Raw genomic sequence first — 13756 nt, 5'->3', positions numbered from 1 at the left:
ACGACAAGGTGAAGTGACCGCAGCACTGGGCTGTGATAGACTCTGGGATGTCCGGAGTGGGCTGTATGGTGTTGGAGAGAGACCCAGCTGAGATCTCTCACTCACTGTACAATGTCTCGAATCGATGGAGGAACCTGTTCTTGCGAAGGACAACTTGATAAATCCTTATCACTCCTCGGAATGTTTCTGTCACTGCCGCAGGTATTGACGAAAGTGTTCAGCCAAGAAATCTCAGATCAACAAAACGGATAATCTACAAACAAACATCAAACCAGCCGGGGGTGGGGGCAGGGGTATCTAACCGGCTTCCATACGTACAAACTGTTAGAACAACTACCCTCTGACAGTGCGGCACTCCCTCAGCACTGACTCTCCGACAGTGCGGCACTCCCTCAGCACTGACCCTCTGACAGTGCGGCGCTCCCTCAGCACTGACCCTCTGACAGTGCGGCGCTCCCTCAGCACTGACCCTCTGACAGTGCGGCGCTCCCTCAGCACTGACCCTCTGACAGTGCGGCGCTCCCTCAGCACTGACCCTCTGACAGTGCGGCGCTCCCTCAGCACTGACCCTCTGACAGTGCGGCGCTCCCTCAGCACTGACCCTCTGACAGTGCGGCGCTCCCTCAGCACTGACCCTCTGACAGTGCGGCGCTCCCTCAGCACTGACCCTCTGACAGTGCGGCGCTCCCTCAGCACTGACCCTCTGACAGTGCGGCGCTCCCTCAGCACTGACCCTCTGACAGTGCGGCACTCCCTCAGCACTGACCCTCTGACAATGCGGCACTCCCTCAGCACTGACCCTCACGGTGCGGCACTCCCTCAGTACTGACCCTCTGACAGTGCGGCACTCCCTCAGCACTGACCCTCTGACAGTGCGGCACTCCCTCAGCACTGACCCTCTGACAGTGCGGCACTCCCTCAGCACTGACCCTCTGACAGTGCGGCACTCCCTCAGCACTGACCCTCTGACAGTGCGGCGCTCCCTCAGCACTGACCCTCTGACAGTGCGGCACTCCCTCAGCACTGACCCTCTGACAGTGCGGCACTCCCTCAGTACTGACCCTCTGACAGTGCGGCACTCCCTCAGCACTGACCCTCTGACAGTGCGGCGCTCCCTCAGCACTGACCCTCTGACAGTGCGGCACTCCCTCGGCACTGACCCTCTGACAGTGCGGCACTCCCTCGGCACTGACCCTCTGACAGTGCGGCCCCCCCTCAGCACTGACCCTCTGACAGTGCGGCACTCCCTCAGTACTGACCCTCTGACAGTGCGGCACTCCCTCGGCACTGACCCTCTGACAGTGCAGCACTCCCTCAGCACTGACCCTCTGACAGTGCGGCGCTCCCTCAGCACTGACCCTCTGACAGTGCGGCGCTCCCTCAGCACTGACCCTCTGACAGTGCGGCGCTCCCTCAGTACTGACCCTCTGACAGTGCGGCGCTCCCTCAGTACTGACCCTCTGACAGTGCGGCACTCCCTCAGTGTTGGTGTTGTTGTACCTGTGGCTGTGTGTGGTGTTGACGGGGTTAACTGTGACCTTGTTGTGTCTGGGTGAAGGTGGCAGTGTGGGCTTTGCTGCTGATAAGCCATATCTCTGACGTTGGGCCTCGAACCTCAGCTCTGACGATGATGGATTGCCACGCCCGGATTCCTGTCCCTCTCTCCCTCGGAACGGTGCCCTTGGCGAGAGGGTGGGGTTAGAGGCAGGTTATAAAGGGTGGGTGGGCAGCAAGGGGCAGATGCCAGGTTCTACTGCAGCCAGGACACAGCTCCTGTAATCAACCCCCCCCCACACACACTCCCCAAACTCCCTGAAAACCCTGTGCCAAACACACAACACAACCACTCCTCGTTCCGTGGGGATACCACAAGCAAGATGGTGAAATCGGTAAGTGCGACAGTGCCTGCGGGACGGGGAGCGATTTAGCCAGGGCGCTGGGACTCTGAGTCTGTTCCTGTACCCACAGTGTCCAGGGTGATTCATAGGATGGATCCCACCCCCCTCATGAGGAACCCAATCCCTTTGGACGATCGGAGAGTTTGGTTCTGTCCTGGGCCAGACACGATTGGGAGGGGAGACCTCAGAAAGATTTTTTAAACTTATTCATTCACCGGGATGTGTGTGTCACTGGCTGGATTTTCCCCCCCATCCCTAATTACCCCTTGAGAAGGTGGTGGGTGAGCCACCATCTTGAACCCGCTGCAGTCCCCGTGTGGTGTAGGTACATCCACAGTGCTGTTAGGGAGGGAGTTCCAGGATTCTGACCCCAGCGACAGTGAAGGAACGGCCGATATATTTCCCAGTCGGGACGGTGAGTGACTCGGAGGGGTATCTCCAGGTGGGGGGTGTTCCCAGGTATCTGCTGCCCTTGTCCTTCTAGATGGTGGGTTTGGAAGGTGCTGCCTAAGGAGCCTTGGTGAGTTGCTGCAGTGCATCTTGTAGATGGTACACACGGCTGTCACTGTGCGTCGGGGGTGGAGGGAGTGAGTGTTTGTGGTTAGTGTGTCGATCAAGCGGGGATGGTGTCGAGCTTCGAGTGTTGTTGGAGCCGCTCCCATCCAGGCAAGTGGGGAGTATTCCATCACACTCCTGACTTGTGTCCTTGTAGATGGTGGACAGGCTTTGGGGAGGATTCAGGAGGTGAGTTACTCCCCGCAGGATTCCCAGCCTCTGACCTGCTCTGGGAGCCACAGTATTTATATGGCTGGGTCCAGTTCAGTTTCTGGTCAATGGTAACCCCCAGGATGTTGATAGTGGGGGGGATTCAGTGATGGTAACCCCCAGGATGTTGATAGTGGGGGGGATTCAGTGATGGTAACCCCCAGGATGTTGATAGTTGGGGGGATTCAGTGATGGTCACACCCAGGATGTTGATAGTAGAGGGATTTGGTGATGGTAACCCCCAGGATTTGATTTGATTTGATTTATTATTGTCACATGTATTATCATACAGTGAAAAGTATTGTTTCTTGCGCACTATACAGACAAAACATACCGTTCATAGAGAAGGAAACGAGAGCATGCAGATAGTACTGTTATAGCTGGGATGTAGAGAAAGATCAACTTAATGCGAGGTAGGTCCATTCAAAAGTCTGACAGCAGCAGGGAAGAAGCTGTTCTGGAGTTGGTTGGTACGGGACCTCAGACTTTTGTATCTTTTTCCTGACGGAAGAAGGTGGAAGAGAGAATGTCCGGGGTGTATGGGGTCCTTAATTATACTGACTGCTTTTCCCGAGGCAGCAGGAAGTGTAGACAGAGTCAGTGGATGGGAGGCTGGTTTGTGTGATGGGATTGGGGCTACATTCACAACCTTTTGTAGTTCCTTGTGGTCTTGGGCAGAGCAGGAGCCCAGACCGAGCTGTGATACAACCAGAAAGAATGCTTTCTGTAGGGCATCTGTAAAAGTTGGTGAGAGTTGTAGCGGACATGCCAAATTTCCTTCTGAGAAAGTAGAGGTGTTGGTGTTGACGGAGGTGGGGGAGTTCAGCGATGGTGATGCCGTTGGATGTGAAGGGGGTGAAGATTAGATGATCTCTTGTTGGAGATGGTCACTGCCTGGCAGTTGCATGGCGCAGATGATGGTGTGAGGGAAGCGGGCAGTGTTGCTGTGCTCAGATTAACTAATAGAAACTAAGAAATTAACATGTGGAAAAGAGAGAGTGAGTGTGTGAGAGAGAGAGAGGGAGAGAAATAGAGAGTATGTGAGAGAGCAAAACAGAGAGAAGGAGAGAGAGACAGACAGACAGAAAGGGAGGGAGAGAGAGAATGTGTGAGAGAGAGGGGAGTCGAGAGAGAGAGAGACAGAGAGAGACAGGGAGAGAGAGCAAGAGAAAGAGCCTGTGAGAGAGAGAGGCAAAGAGATAGCAAGAGAGACAGAGAGGGACAGAGAGAGCGAGAGAAAGAGGGAGAGAAAGAGGGAGAGAGAGACAGACAGACAGAGAGATCAAGAGAGAGAGAATGTGTGAGAGAGAGTGTGTGTGTGAGAGTGTGTGTGTGTGAGAGAGTGTGACAGAGAGAGTGTGTGTGAGAGAGAGAGTATGAGAGAGAGAGTGTGTGACAGAGAGGGAGAGCAGTGCTGACGTCCAGGTGACAGGTTTAACAGTCTGTATCAGTTTGGAGAATGGGAATGATTGGAGATTGGACAGGCTGTTTAACACAGTCCCAACTTCTCCAGAGGTGAATGAGTTAACCTTCTCAGAGTGTCCAAGGGAAGCACACCATCTCAAGGCGAGAGATCGAGTACACAGGAGCTGAGATACAGATGGAGATCTGAGACAGAGTGAGAGACGCTGAAATCTCTGCTAGATCTTTGTTGAGATGTTTCTAACCAGATGGTTTATGTGATTGACTAACAGAGCAGGTCAGAGGCTGGGAATCCTGCGGAGAGTAACTCACCTCCTGACTCCCCAAAGCCTGTCCACCATCAAGAGGCATCTTGAAGGGAATTGCTTGATAGGGCAGACGCAACACGGTTTCATTAAAGGGAAGTCGTGTCTGACAAATTTACTGGAGTTCTATGAGGATGTGTCTAGGGCGGTGGATAGAGGAGAGCCGGTGGATGTGGTCTTTCTGGATTTTCAGAAGGCGTTTGATAAGGTACCTCACAAGAGGTTACTGCAGAAGGTCGAGGGACATGGAGTTGGGGGTAGGGTGTTAGCGTGGATAGAGGATTGGTTGTCAAATAGGAGGCAGAGAGTGGGGGTCAATGGGTGCTATTCGGATTGGCGGTTGGTGACTAGTGGGGTGCCCCAGGGGTCGGTGCTGGGGCCTCAGCTATTTACCATTTATATAGATGATCTGGAGGAGGGAACCGAGTGTAGGGTGTCGAAATTTGCTGATGACACCAAGATTGGGGGAAAGGCAAATTGTGCGGAGGGTGTGGAGAGTCTGCAGAAGGATCTGGATAGGCTGGACGAATGGGCCAGGAAATGGCAAATGGAATTTAATGTTGGCAAGTGTGAGGTGGTCCACTTTGGTAGGAAGAATGGTAGGAAGGACTATTACTTACGTGGCGAAAAACTGCAGCAGGCGACGGTGCAGAGGGACCTCGGGGTCCTTGTGCATGAGTCGCAAAAACCCAGCCTGCAGGTGCAGCAGGTGGTCAGGAAGGCGAATGGGATGCTGGCCTTCATAGCGAGGGGGATTGAATATAAAAGTAGGGAGGTCTTGCTGCAGCTGTATAGGGCATTGGTGAGGCCGCAGCTGGAGTACTGTGTGCAGTTTTGGGCGCCGCACCTGCGCAAGGATATTTTGGCCTTGGAGGGAGTGCAGAGGAGGTTTACTAGGCTGATACCGGAGTTGAGGGGGTTGAGCTATGAGGAGAGGCTGAATAAACTAGGCTTGTACTCGTTAGAGTTTAGAAGAATGAGGGGAGATCTCATTGAGACGTATAAGATGATGAATGGGATGGATAGGATAGAGGTGGAAAGACTCTTCCCGCTCAAAAAAGACAGTAGGACTAGGGGGCACAGCCTCAAGATAAAGGGGGGGCGGTTTAGAACGGAGTTGAGGAGGAACTTCTTCACTCAAAGGGTGGTGAATCTCTGGAATTCTCTGCCCGTTGAAGTGGTGGAGGCTGCCTCGCTAAATATTTTTAAGATGCGGGTTGATGGGTTTTTGATAAGAGAGGGGATTAAGGGTTATGGGGAGAGGGCGGGAAAGTGGAACTGAGCCACGACAGATCAGCCATGATCTTATTGAATGGCGGGGCAGGCTCGAAGGGCCAGATGGCCTACTCCTGCTCCTATTTCTTATGTTCTTATCTACAAGGACACAAGTCAGGAGTGTGCTGGAATACTCCCCACTCGCCTGGATGGGTGCGGCTCCAACAGTTAGTTTCGAGTTTCATAATATTGTTATTGAAAGGATATTATTAAAGTAGAAAGTGTGCAGAAAAGATTTACAAGGATGCTTTTGGGATTTGGAGAATTGTGAGTAGTTTTGGGCCCTGTATCTAAGGAAGGATGTGCTGGCCTTGGAAAGGGTCCAGAGGAGGTTCACAAGAATGATCCCTGGAATGAAGAGCTTGTCGGATGAGGAACGGGTTGAGGACTCTGGGTCTGTACCCGTTGGAGTTTAGAAGGATGAGGGGGGATCTTATTGAAACTTACAGGATACTGCGAGGCCCTGGATAGAGTGGACGTGGAGAGGATGTTTCCACTAGTAGGAAAAACTAGAACCAGAGGGAACAACCTCAGGGTAAAGGGACGATCCTTTAAAACAGAGATGGGGAGGAATTTCTTCAACCAGAGAGTGGGGAATGTGTGGGACTGTTTGCCGCAGAGGAGGCCGGGTCACTGAGTGTCTTTAAGATAGAGATAGATCGGTTCCTGATTAATAAGGGGATCAGGGGAAAGGCAGGAGAATGGGGAAGAGAAAAATATCAGCCATGATTGAATGGGGGAGCAGACTCGATGGGCTGAGTGGCCTCATTCTGCTCCAATGTTTTATGGGACTTGATGGATTGAGTTATAAGGAGAGGCTGGATAGACTGGGACTTTTCTCTCTGGGGCGTAGGAGGCTGAGGGGTGATCTTATAGAGGTCTATAAAATAATGAGGGGCACAGATCAGCTAGATAGTCAATATCTTTTCCCCCAAAGGTAGGGGAGTCTAAAACTAGAGGGCAGAGGTTTAAGGTGAGAGGGGAGAGATACAAAAGGGTCCAGAGGGGCAATTTTTTCACCCAGAGGGTGGTGAGTGTCTGGAACGAGCTGCCAGAGGCAGTAGTAGAGGTGGGTACTATTTTATCTTTTAAAACGTGTTTAGACAGTTACATGGGTACGATGGGTACAGAGGGATATGGGGCAAATGCGGGCAATTGGGATTAGCTCAGTGGGTTAAAGAAAAAGATTGGCATGGACAAGTTGGGCCGAAGGGCCTGTTTCCCTGCTGTAAATCTCCATGACACCAACTCGTGAGACGTTTGACTCCATCCAGGACAAAGCAGTTCAGTTTGATCCCCACTCGACAGGGGAGTGTTGCGATGTAGGGGTTGTCTGTTTGAGGATGCCAGGCCCCGGGGGTTATTGGAAGGGTTATTAATGTTCTGCTACCCCACAGGAGAAACTGGAGATGTACCACATGGAGGGGAAGGCGGGAGCTGGAACAGACATGAAGAAGAAGAAACTCAAGAAGAAAGACAAGTTGGAGAGCATGAAGAAGGAGATGGACATAGTGAGTTAGCGGAGGGACCTGAATCCCGTCTCCCTCAATCCCCCACCCCATCTCCCTCACTCCCCACCCTCTCCCTATCTCCCTCACTCCCCACCCTCTCCCCATCTCCCTCACTCCCAACCCTCTCCCCATCTCCCTCACTCCCCCACCCCACCCCCCTCACTCCCCACCCTCTCCCCATCTCCCTCACTCCCCACCCTCTCCCCATCTCCCTCACTCCCCCACCCTCTCCCCATCTCCCTCACTCCCCACCCTCTCCCCATCTCCCTCACTCCCCCACCCCACCCCCCTCACTCCCCACCCTCTCCCCATCTCCCTCACTCCCCCACCCCACCCCCCTCACTCCCCACCCTCTCCCCATCTCCCTCACTCCCCGACCCTCTCCCCATCTCCCTCACTCCCCCACCCCACCCCCCTCACTCCCCACCCTCTCCCCATCTCCCTCACTCCCCCACCCCACCCCCCTCACTCCCGACCTTCTCCCCATCTCCCTCACTCCCCCACCCCACCCCCCTCACTCCCCACCCTCTCCCCATCTCCCTCAATCCCTCACCCTCTCACCATCTCCCTCGATCCCTACCTGTCCTATCTCACTCACGATTCCTCTTTTTCCTCTCAGGATGACCATGAAATCAGCATTGAAGAGCTGGAAGAGAAGTACGATACGAGTATTGAGCGAGTGAGTGAGGCAGTGAGGGGATTGTACTCGATACATCTGTTAATGACAATGAAGAACCGTACCGCACCCCACCCCGTCCCCCTCAACCCCCACCCCGTCCCCCTCAACCCCCACCTTGTCTCCCTCAACCCCCACCCCGTCCCCCTCAACCCCCCACCCTGTCTCCCTCAACCCCGACCCCGTCCCCCTCAACCCCCACCCCGTCCCCCTCAACCCCCACCTTGTCTCCCTCAACCCCCACCCCGTCCCCCTCAACCCCCCACCCCCTCTCCCTCAATCCCCCACCTCCCTTCGGCCCACGCTGACACACGACACCTTCCTCATCCAATGACCTTCTGCCTCTCCGCGGCCTGGATCGCTCTACATCCTGTCCACTCTGCTTCACTCCCCCTTGACCCATTCCTGACCCCAATCGACCCCAGGCCAATCACCAGTCATTGGAACAGGCCCTCCTGTGGCAGGGGTACGGGACGGTGGGGAAACCAGATGGAGGACCGGATGGAATGCATCCGAGGGTTCTGAAAGAAATGGCGGAGGTGATAGTGGATGCCTTGGTGGTTATTTTCCAAACGTCGCTGGATTCCGGGGAAGTGCCGGAAGATTGGAAAACGGCTAATGTTACGCCGTTGTTTAAGAAGGGTGCCAGGCAAAAGGCGGGGAATTATAGGCTGGTTAGTTTAACGTCTGTGGTAGGTAAAATGTTAGAATCCGTCATTAAGGAGGAAATAGCGAGGCATCTTGAAGGGAATTGTTTGATAGAGCAGACGCAGCACGGTTTCGTTGAGGGGAAGTCGTGTCTGACAAATTTACTGGAGTTCTATGAGGATGTGTCTAGGGCGGTGGATAGAGGAGAGCCGGTGGATGTGGTCTTTCTAGATTTTCAGAAGGCGTTTGACAAGGTACCTCACAAGAGGTTATTGCAGAAGGTCGAGGGACATGGAGTTGGGGGTAGGGTGTTAGCGTGGATAGAGGATTGGTTGTCAAATAGGAGGCAGAGAGTGGGGGTCAACGGGTGCTATTCGGATTGGCGGTTGGTGACTAGTGGGGTGCCCCAGGGGTCGGTGCTGGGGCCTCAGCTATTTACCATTTATATAGATGATCTGGAGGAGGGAACCGAGTGTAGGGTGTCGAAATTTGCTGATGACACCAAGATTGGGGGAACGGCAAATTGTGCGGAGGGTGTGGAGAGTCTGCAGAAGGATCTAGATAGGCTGGGCGAATGGGCCAGGAAATGGCAAATGGAATTTAATGTTGGCAAGTGTGAGGTGGTCCACTTTGGTAGGAAGAATGGTAGGAAGGACTATTACTTACGTGGCGAAAAACTGCAGCAGGCGACGGTGCAGAGGGACCTCGGGGTCCTTGTGCATGAGTCGCAAAAACCCAGCCTGCAGGTGCAGCAGGTGGTCAGGAAGGCGAATGGGATGCTGGCCTTCATAGCGAGGGGGATTGAATATAAAAGTAGGGAGGTCTTGCTGCAGCTGTATAGGGCATTGGTGAGGCCGCAGCTGGAGTACTGTGTGCAGTTTTGGGCGCCACACCTGCGCAAAGATATTTTGGCCTTGGAGGGAGTGCAGAGGAGGTTTACTAGGCTGATACCGGAGTTGAGGGGTTGAGCTATGAGGAGAGGCTGAATAAACTGGGCTTGTACTCGTTAGAGTTTAGAAGAATGAGGGGAGATCTCATTGAGACGTATAAGATGATGAATGGGATGTATAGGATAGAGGTGGAGAGACTCTTCCCGCTCAAAAAAGACAGTAGGACTAGGGGGCACAGCCTCAAGATAAAGGGGGGGCGGTTTAGAACGGAGTTGAGGAGGAACTTCTTCACTCAAAGGGTGGTGAATCTCTGGAATTCTCTGCCCGTTGAAGTGGTGGAGGCTGCCTCGCTAAATATATTTAAGACGTGGGTTGATGGGTTTTTGATAAGAGAGAGGATTAAGGGTTATGGGGAGAGGGCGGGAATGTGGAACTGAGCCACGACAGATCAGCCATGATCTTATTGAATGGTGGGGCAGGCTCGAAGGGCTAGATGGCCTACTCCTGCTCCTATTTCTTATGTTCTTATGAAACAGCCTTGGGGGGTGGGGGTGGGGATGTTACGACGGCCAATGGGGGATTGCCAATCGATCTCCCCATGAGCCTCATTGATTACGAGCTCCCCTGTTGGGCGAGTGGAGGTTTGCCCTTTGGGAAAGGGGGTGGGGGGGGTGTGGGGAAGGGGTTTAAACCCAGACAGTGTCACTGAGACCGGCACACGGTGACCTTGGGCCTGACCTGAACCCTGCAGCTGTAAATAACGGATGATGGTGACGGAGGTTCGGCTTTGTTAAGACTATTGCAACCTCGATTCAATCTCCCCCTGACCCCTCTCTGCTCCGAGGGGAAGGATCCCAGCTTCTCCCCATCTCTCCATGTGAACAGAAGCCCCCTTGTCCCCGAATAAATCTCCCCCACAGCTCTCTCCAAAGCCTGAGACCCTCCTGAACGTGCTGGGGGGTAGTGTTGGACTTCTGTTGGAGGGTTGTATTTGCTGATGTGGGTGAACGATTCTCTGTCCCAGGGTCTCAGCAACGCCAAGGCGCAGGAGGTTCTCATTCGGGACGGACTCAATGAGCTGAAACCCCCCAAGGGGACCCCGGAGTACGTGAAGTTCGCCCGTCAGCTGGCCGGGGGGCTTCAGTGTTTGATGTGGGTCGCGTCTGTCATCTGTTTCATTGCATTCGGCATCGAGACAGGGAGAGGAAACCTGGCCGGATACGACGATGTGAGTCTCTGAGGCTGCGGGGGGGGGTGGAGGGGGGGGGGAGGGAACGGGGAGAGGGTGGGGGGAGGGTGGAGTGAGGCAGATGGAGAGGGTGGGTGGGTGGGGAAATGGGGGATATTGATTTGGATTGAGTGAGGGGTATGGAGCAGGACTGGAGGCCATTGGGTGGTGGATATAGGCTGAGGGATATCGTGTAGTGAATATGGAATGGGGGATATGGGGTGGGGGAATATGGGGTGGGGGATATGGGGTGGTGGGATATGGGGTGGGGGATATGGGGTGGGGGATATGGAGTGGGGGGTATGGTGTGGGGGGATATGGGGTGGGGGGACATGGGGTGGGGTGTATTGGATGGGAGATATGGGTGTGGTGGGATATGGGGGTGGGGGGATATGGGGTGGGGGATATCGGGTGGTGGGATATGGGGTGGGGTATATTGGGTGGGGTATATGGAGTGGGGGATATAGGGTAGGGGGGATATGGGATGGAGGATATGGGGTGAGGGGGATATGGTGTGGGGGGGATATGGGGTGGGGGGGGATATGGGGTGGGGGATATGGGGTGGGGGACATTCCTGGGTCCTGTCTCCTATCCAATCATGAGTATTCTCTATATTCTCTATTCCAGCTTTATCTCGCTGTCACCCTGATCGCTGTGGTGGTGGTGACAGGATGTTTTGGATATTATCAGGAGTTTAAAAGCACCAACATCATCGCCAGTTTCAAGAATCTGGTCCCTCAGGTATGAGAAAAAAACCAAAACTGCTGTGGGATCTTTCTGTGCGACAGCCTGGGTTCAGTGTCGTTCATTCTCTTTGTCCTTCCCACAGCTCAGGGTCAGACATTGAGACCCCAACCAAGAGTCTCCAGCACAATATCGAGGCCAACAAGGCACCTCAGCAACACTGTCCGAGTCCTGAGCTCCCACACACGCTGACTCTCACTGGGGTACGGGTCCACACACGCTGACTCTCACTGGGGTACGGGTCCCACACACGCTGACTCTCACTGGGGTACGGGTCCCACACACGCTGACTCTCACTGGGGTACGGCTCCCACACACACTGACTCTCACTGGGGTACGGGTCCCACACACACTGACTCTCACTGGGGTACGGCTCCCACACACCACTGACTCTCACTGGGGTACAGCTCCCACACACACTGACTCTCTCTGGGGTACGGGTCCCACACACACTGACTCTCTCTGGGGTACGGGTCCCACACACACTGACTCTCACTGGGGTACGGGTCCCACACACACTGACTCTCTCTGGGGTACGGGTCCCACACACGCTGACTCTCACTGGGGTACGGGTCCCACACACACTGACTCTCACTGGGGTACGGGTCCCACACACACTGACTCTCACTGGGGTACGGGTCCCACACACACTGACTCTCACTGGGGTACGGGTCCCACACACACTGACTCTCACTGGGGTACGGGTCCCACACACACTGACTCTCACTGGGGTACAGAGTGTAATGATGTTGATTTGATTGGCAGCAAGCGACAGTGATTCGGAACGGGGAGAAGTTTCAGGTAAATGCCAATCTGCTGGTGGTGGAGATCTGGTGGAGATCAAAGGTGGAGATCGAGTCCCAGCCGACATTCGAGTGATCACATCCAATGGCATCAAGGTATGAGGGGGCAAGGGGCTTCAGATCAGGAGGGGCTGGGTGATTTGGGCTGCCTGTTTGTGGGGTATCTGGGGGTCTCACTCTGTGAGGGGGTATCTGGGGGTCTCACTCTGTGAGGGGGTGTCTGGGGGTCTCGCTCTGTGAGGGTTATTACGGGGGTCTCGCTCTGTGAGGGGGTGTCTGGGGGTCTCGCTCTGTGAGGGGGTATCTGGGGGTCTCGCTCTGTGAGGGTTATTACGAGGGTCTCGCTCTGTGAGGGGGTATCTGGGGGTCTCGCTCTGTGAGGGGTATCTGGGGGTCTCGCTCTGTGAGGGGGTATCTGGGGGTCTCGCTCTGTGAGGGGGTATCTGGGGCTCTCGCTCTGTGAGGGTGTATCTGGGGGTCTCGCTCTGTGAGGGGGTATCTGGGGGTCTCGCTCTGTGAGGGGGTATCTGGGGCTCTCGCTCTGTGAGGGTGTATCTGGGGGTCTCGCTCTGTGAGGGGGTATCTGGGGGTCTCGCTCTGTGAGGGGGTATCTGGGGGTCTCGCTCTGTGAGGGTTATTACGGGGGTCTCGCTCTGTGAGGGGGTATCTGGGGCTCTCGCTCTGTGAGGGGGTATCTGGGGCTCTCGCTCTGTGAGGGTGTATCTGGGGGTCTCGCTCTGTGAGGGGGTATCTGGGGGTCTCGCTCTGTGAGGGGGTATCTGGGGGTCTCGCTCTGTGAGGGGGTATCTGGGGCTCTCGCTCTGTGAGGGTGTATCTGGGGGTCACGATCTGTGAGGGGGTATCTGGGGGTCTCGCTCTGTGAGGGGGTATCTGGGGGTCTCGCTCTGTGAGGGGGTATCTGGGGGTCTCGCTCTGTGAGGGGGTATCTGGGGCTCTCGCTCTGTGAGGGGGTATCTGGGGGTCTCGATCTGTGAGGGGGTATCTGGGGGTCTCGCTCTGTGAGGGGTATCTGGGGGTCTCGCTCTGTGAGGGGTATCTGGGGGTCTCGCTCTGTGAGGGGGTATCTGGGGTCTCGCTCTGTGAGGGGGTATCTGGGGGTCTCGCTCTGTGAGGGGGTATCTGGGGGTCTCGCTCTGTGAGGGGGTATCTGGGGGTCGCGCTCTGTGAGGGTTATTACGGGGGTCGCACTCTGTGAGGGGGTATCTGGGGGTCTCGCTCTGTGAGGGGGTATCTGGGGGTCTCGCTCTGTGAGGGGGTATCTGGGGGTCTCGCTCTGTGAGGGGGTATCTGGGGGTCTCGCTCTGTGAGGGGGTATCTGGGGGTCTCGCTCTGTGAGGGGGTATCTGGGGGTCTCGCTCTGTGAGGGGGTATCTGGGGGTCTCGCTCTGTGAGGGGGTATCTGGGGGTCTCGCTCTGTGAGGGGGTATCTGGGGGTCTCGCTCTGTGAGGGGGTATCTGGGGGTCTCGCTCTGTGAGGGGGGTATCTGGGAGTCTCGCTCTGTGAGGGTGTATCTGGGGGGTCTCGCTCTGTGAGGGGGTATCTGGGGTCTCGCTCTGTGAGGGGGTATCT

The 13756-nt window shown here is 55.2% G+C and overlaps 1 pseudogene across 1 annotated transcript; it reads left to right on the top strand.

Annotated features, from left to right (window-relative positions):
• Positions 1-1735: 1735 nt before the first annotated feature.
• On the top strand, positions 1736-12267 carry LOC145339790 (potassium-transporting ATPase alpha chain 1-like; annotated as a pseudogene). The gene is made up of 6 exons (XR_013886069.1): positions 1736-1889; positions 7063-7176; positions 7796-7855; positions 10415-10618; positions 11246-11359; positions 12128-12267. The product of XR_013886069.1 is annotated as a potassium-transporting ATPase alpha chain 1-like (transcript).
• The last annotated feature ends 1489 nt before the right edge of the window (positions 12268-13756 follow it).

The sequence above is a fragment of the Carcharhinus amblyrhynchos genome, unplaced genomic scaffold (assembly GCF_965287045.1).
Source record: "Carcharhinus amblyrhynchos unplaced genomic scaffold, sCarAmb.v2.hapA scaffold_672, whole genome shotgun sequence".
Classification (NCBI taxonomy): domain Eukaryota; kingdom Metazoa; phylum Chordata; class Chondrichthyes; order Carcharhiniformes; family Carcharhinidae; genus Carcharhinus; species Carcharhinus amblyrhynchos.
This window is presented reverse-complemented; position numbering and strand designations above follow the sequence as displayed.